The sequence below is a fragment of the Brachyhypopomus gauderio genome, chromosome 2 (assembly GCF_052324685.1).
Source record: "Brachyhypopomus gauderio isolate BG-103 chromosome 2, BGAUD_0.2, whole genome shotgun sequence".
Lineage (NCBI taxonomy): Eukaryota > Metazoa > Chordata > Actinopteri > Gymnotiformes > Hypopomidae > Brachyhypopomus > Brachyhypopomus gauderio.
The window spans coordinates 11563657-11570166 of NC_135212.1; positions in this window are offsets into that span (position 1 = coordinate 11563657).

Genomic DNA, 6510 nt, shown 5'->3' on the forward strand with positions numbered 1-6510 from the left:
ACAGGACCTGCTAGGCTGCATAACCTTGTAGACAGAGTCCTGAACCCAACAATAACACCTCCTTCATTCAGCTGTCATTCTGCGGACCCAACACTTATTACACATATAAATGTCCAGGGAGACCTCTGTATTAACATAGTGTTTTAGGTCCAACTCTGTCCTGAAGACCTGAGTATTAACATGGTGCTATACTTTAAACTCATACGATGTCCTGAAGGTGTGGGTATTAACATGGTGCTATACGTTATACTCATACGATGTCCTGAAGGCGTGGGTATTAACATAGTGCTATACGTTAAACTCATACAATGTCCTGAAGGCGTGGGTATTAACATAGAGCTATATGTTAAACTCATACGATGTCCTGAAGGCGTGGGTATTAACATAGAGGTATACGTTAAACTCATACGATGTCCTGAAGGCGTGGGTATTAACATAGAGCTATACGTTAAACTCATATGATGTCCTGAAGGTGTGGGTATTAACATAGAGCTATACGTTAAACTCATACGATGTCCTGAAGGTGTGGGTATTAACATAGAGCTATACGTTAAACTCATACGATGTCCTGAAGGCGTGGGTATTAACATAGAGCTATACGTTAAACTCATGCGATGTCCTGAAGGCGTGGGTATTAACATAGAGCTATACGTTAAACTCATACGATGTCCTGAAGGCGTGGGTATTAACATAGAGCTATACGTTAAACTCATACGATGTCCTGAAGGTGTGGGTATTAACATAGAGCTATACGTTAAACTCATACGATGTCCTGAAGGCGTGGGTATTAACATAGAGCTATACGTTAAACTCATACGATGTCCTGAAGGCATGGGTAGGTCATTCCTCCTGCATTTCCTCTTGGGCTAAAACACTCGAAGAAACAAGCAGCTCTCTAACGCGTCCTGCAGGTTCCGAACAGGACAACCGCCATGGCGCAGAAGGAGGGGTGGAGTCTAATCAGCTCAATGCCAGGAACAGACCAGAGGGGTGGTGCTCCTCACACGTGTCAGAGAGGGGAGCCAGGCTGCTATTTTAGGGTCTTCTTTCCTAAAATAAAGCCCTGACCTCACTCGCTGGCAACAGAAGTAGACAGGAATACCCAAAAATCAATCACTCCCCAACCAGACTCCCCCGCCACATGCGACCTCAATGGTACGGCCCGCGTCACTCCTGACGAAAAGCTAACCTCATAAACCAATACTTTAATGGGCCCTCCGGCAAGATCTACAGAGTGCTCCTGATCTTGCCACCGCCAGCGTCCAGGAACGAGTCATTTCATTAGGAAACTCCGATCCCAGCTGAGCCGAGTCATTTCACTTAATACTGCCACAGAGAGAGAGAAAATACACAGATCTGGAGATCTGGATGGTTGGCCGTGAAGAAAGCCAACGTACTGTTATTGTTATAAAGAGAAAAGGGTGTGTATTCATGTGTGTGTGTGTGTGTGTGTGTGTGTGTGTGTGTGTGTGTGTGTGTGTATGTGTGAACACCTGCATATGAGGTATAACCACAGTTGAAATCCTGGCAACAGGTTTGTACTCATGTGCGTGAATGTAACTAAAACAGACTGATAAACACAGGTGATGTCCAGGATTACACTCCTGGTGGGTGGGGTGGGTGGGGTGGGTGGAGGAGGGAGGGGGGGGGCACGGCAACCGGCCGGGCGGAACGGTGCTGATGACAGCATTCCTCCACGCCGAGCTCTGGAGTCCGGCTCTGTAAACCACCAGAGGGGGAGAGCATTGGGTTGAGTGTGTGTATGTGTGTGTGTGTGTGCGTGTGTGTGTGTGTGGGTGTGTGTGTGTGTGTGTGATGGTCAGTTCAGTATCAGCATCAGAATCACCTCATCAGGAATGTTTCCTAGAAATTACTACATGATCTTTACATTGTGCATGCACGTGCATGCACACACACACACACACATCAAGAGTCAGTGTATTCATACGTGACAGGCAATGCAGAAACTCTCTCATCACTCGCCTCTGTCTCTGTATACAGAACCGCACACCCTGACTCTACAGGGAGGAAGTGTGTTTCACCTCACCATGAAATCACCATGAAGTGTGTGGAGTTTTAACTTCACACACGCAGCTACAAGACAAGAGAGCACAACAACTGAGAGAGACACAGAGAGAAATTCCAATATATCACAAACTGTGAAAACAAATATATTCTGGCTACACTCCTAAATGCAACAAATCTGTGACAAACAGTGAAACAAAGAGAGTGAGTTTGAAGCCAGAGGACTCGTCCTTTAAGGTAACACAGCTCCCTCTACAGACCAGACGACTCCTCCTGTAACACGGCACAGCGGTCCCCATGTCGGCCCCCGGCCACGCCGCCGTGCCCATCCCCCAATCCGGGCCCGGGAGGATGACATGGGACGTGGAAGACGGAACACCCTGCCCTGTATCTTAACTCTCTTCCAACTCCTGTGAGCATTGGCAGGACCTCACGCTCCCGGGCCCGGTCCCGGTCCAGGAGAAACACAATGGGCAGCTTCTCCTCTGATTTGAAACAGGACAAGCACTGGTTTTTTCAAATAATGCATAATGCATAATGTTTCTAAAAATAAAAGAAATTAAGGAATCAGGTCATGTGCATATGCGTTCTGAAGGACCCTGTAAGTGGAGATCGGCATGTTTATTCATTTTAACTGATAGTATCAAATAAGTATATATGAATATGTAAAGGATTTTGCATATATAAGGGTACATGACACCTGTAATCTGTAATATTAGTTTACTTATGATTGTAAGTAAACTAATATTCTGCCACAGCTGTCATAGTTATAGTGTTGGATATTTTAACCAACCACGTATGATTATGAGTGTGGTTTGAGCTGCTGTGTAAGTCTTATGCACTGCTTGCGATGGGTTTTTCGAAGCAACTGGATCAACTCGATTCTGGCACCTCCCATTTGGCTTGAGGCTCCGCCTCCTAAGAAGACCTGTTCAGTATTGGATCGTGGCCATGGGGTGGGCGGGGCAGTTGTGATAGAACACTCCGCAGGTGTGCTCACTGTGTTACCAGACACCAAGATACAGATTTACAACACTTTATCCAAACCTCTGCACCTACGTTTTGATGGGATTCATATTGTCTTGCTGGGGGGGGTTCTTAACACCTTATTGTGAAATCTGTGCAGAGACAAGACAAGTCCTGTTTGGATGACGTCCAGGATATAAAACTAGGTTAAAGCAAGAAAGACACAATCTGCTATCCAGAGACGTGATTTTGTTTCTCTCTCCGGATTCTTGTTGAGATCATTTAACCACCCAAAACGGCTCAATCTGCTCCTACAAAAACCACTAAGCAAAAGAAAATATGGCGGGAATCAGATCCCCCCCCCCAGTCCACGTAGTTCTCTTACGCAACCCAGGCGCCCTCACGTAGCCCTAACGTTTCCTCCTTTGCTCTGGGCTTTGGTCCGTACCATCCTCCATGCACAGCCAAACTTACGAGCTCCGGCGAGAGCCGCGGGTGCTTGTGGAGTGACACGGTAGATGGGAAAATTCCCAGTTAGGATAAATGACAACAGCAAACCTCTCTTCCCCAACACCATTAGGTAATTAAAGCCCGTTTACAGTAGGCAGCCGAGATTAAACAAGTCCGTACTTGCAGCCACAGACTTGGAAAATGGAACAGAAGGGAAATAGAAAAAAAAAAAACGAAAAGAAATCAAAGCACAAAGGCTCCTCTCCTTGACCTTCGACCTTACGCGACGTCGCCCGCATGCCGCCGATATCTGTGGCAGGCCAGGAGCAGGACAAGGAATACGATGAGAAGAACAGTTCACCATTACGCCAAAGAAGGGAGAAGGTGAGCTATCAGAAACCTGCAAGGAAGTGTTGCCCTGTTGTAGGCCAGAACGCCAGCAGCTGGAGACCCTGATCTCAGCTCTACGACCAACCACAGTTTGAGTTTTGGGTACAACATTTTCCACCCAGGCCTGAGTGTTGGATACGACACTCATAGAGCAGTTGCAAAAACTACATTTTATGTGCCTCTTGATTTTTTTTTTTATTGTAGTGGAGCCCCCACTTGTCCCTGACCACCATGTGTGTCAGATGACTATAGAACATTAGGGCAAAGGTCATGCCCGGGGAAGGGGTCGGGGCTGTTTAGCAGGTCTGATTCTCCTGCTCCATCAGCCATATTTTCCGTCTAGTGGCATCCAGACCAGGAAAAAAAAACCGCCAGAAATGCAGTCATTATGGATGCCAAGAAAAGGTGTTATTGACCAGAATAGATCTGCTTCCGGACAGGTTACCAAAAGTCTGCGGAAAAACGCGGAAGAAGAACGGTGCATCACGATGACGGAGCGTGAATTCAACGGGAATGAAATGACTGTCGGCTCCTGTCGTGTGCGCTTCAGCGCTCCCACGTCTCGGGGCAGGTGCGGGCCGGCATCTCCGTGTTTACTCTCCTCTCATCTGAACGGTGCCCATGCGTGCTTGCGAAAACAGGACGTAGCACTCTCGTGTTTGCTTAAGCGGAAACAAGAAGTGGACAGGCTTACACAAAGCAAAACGCCAAAGAAAAGTGAAAAACCTTTTCCGACTAGCATTCCTTCTGTCCGTCAGAGTCCCAGACCCGCCCAGCGGCCCCCAGAGGCCCCCAGAGGCCCCCAGCGGCTCCGCCACCCACCGCGGGGAAAAGAGAGCTTCTTTGGCACTTCCTCCTGAAACGTTTCCGGAGCGATGACACATCGTTTGCAGAGCAATTTGGAAGCTCTGGAAGCCCGAAAGCTGACCTCAGATCGGTGTCACACCATAATCAATGCTGTTTGGGCCTGGGGAACAGATGGGAACCGATCCTGTCAGAACTGGCATGTTATCCAGGAGGTTGACACTGGTACTGAGACAGCAAGACACCTATATCTATATACACTTGTATTTTGAGTCATTCATTCTTTTGTGACTTACAGGTATGGCACACTGATTTAGCGCTGGAGACGGAGAGGCAGAGTATAGTCCAACATTACACATTCCCACTGGGATTCCTGCAAGATGACACGCGTTTTTTCAAGAGTCCTCAAAGACTCTTTTCACTCCCACACTGGTGAGATGCCATTAACTCATCCTTCCACTTGTGTGTACTGAAATTACACCATTAGCTTATTGCAAGTAAGAGAAAAAGACATCAAGAAATAAGAGTTTGGACCAAGAAGGATTCTTCAGCTAATGTGTTTCTTAAAGGTGGGGGTCAGCCACCTGACCCTTCTGAAACTGCCTGCCACGTCAGTTTATGGAGAAACGGCTTTGAGTAGAACTATGAGCGATGACGCAGACTGAGGCTTTAAGGTGAGACGTCAACGGGAAATGTCAGGAGTTTCTCACCAAAAACCGGAAGCTTCCGATCTGTAAGGTAAAAGATGAGGGGGTGGCACGCACGTTTGGGCCCGCGACAGAGCAGGGATTGTTCTGCACTTCCTCAAACGGTTCTGATGCGCCGTCGCTTTAAGGAGGCAGAGCACCATGTGTGCGCACATGATGCAGTGACAGCGATATGGTCTGAGACAGTGGCGAGACAGCAGGACAGGTCTGAGACAGTGGCGAGACAGCAGGACAGGTCTGAAGACAGTGGCGAGACAGCAGGACAGGTCTGAGAAACACCACAGACCCAGACGCAGGAGCTAACAAAGTTAGTTTTGGCAAACAAAACTAACGAGGTTGATCATTAAATAAAAAGGCAAAAGTGGCCTTAGGTGTCCATTTCTATTCTAAACTGGTATTTCTATGAGGGCGATGATTTCAACTAGGTGGATTTATCATTTTTGGCTCTTACACCAAAGTCTTGGGACCAGTCATACAGATTTCTGCATTCTGAATGATTTAATTTGCCACTTGATGCCTGGAGCGGGTGTGTGTGTGTCTAATGGCGTAGTTCATGTCTGCAGCAGACACCACCTCTATCAGGGCCTCAAGGCCCCAGACTGTGAGGCAGGGCCAGTGGTTGGGGGTGGGGTGGGGTGAGGGGGGGTGGTGGGTACCGTCTGGGGCCCCCTTCACCACGACGACCCAGACTTGGGCAGGAGGAACCAGAGGCTGTGTGTGGAACACACTCACGACCGCACCTTCCCGTTCCCAACGTCTGTGCCACTCTCGCTTTCAGACAGGACGGGAATCGTGAGCCCCACACCTCAGGTGCTGCATACGGTGGCACGCTCGCACGTGCACGCTCGCAGCGCTCCGGGAAATGAACAAACAATCAAGTGGCATCGAGTTAGCCATCCAGCTTATGTATTTACAGTGGTACACTTCATTGTTATTGAAATCCCCATCCATTTCTTATGAGGATTTACACAGATGTGGTAAATGAGAGCAAATAATTATAAACAGACACAGTGTAACATGCAAAAAAAAGTTTAGCGTGCATTTTGGTGATTCAGCTGAGATACAAGAAAAATGCAGTGTGAACAATACCACAGGCCACCTGGCCCAAATCCCCCAGTTCAGGCTCCGTCGGTTACAGTGTATTCTCCTCCTGTGCTTTTACTGTTTC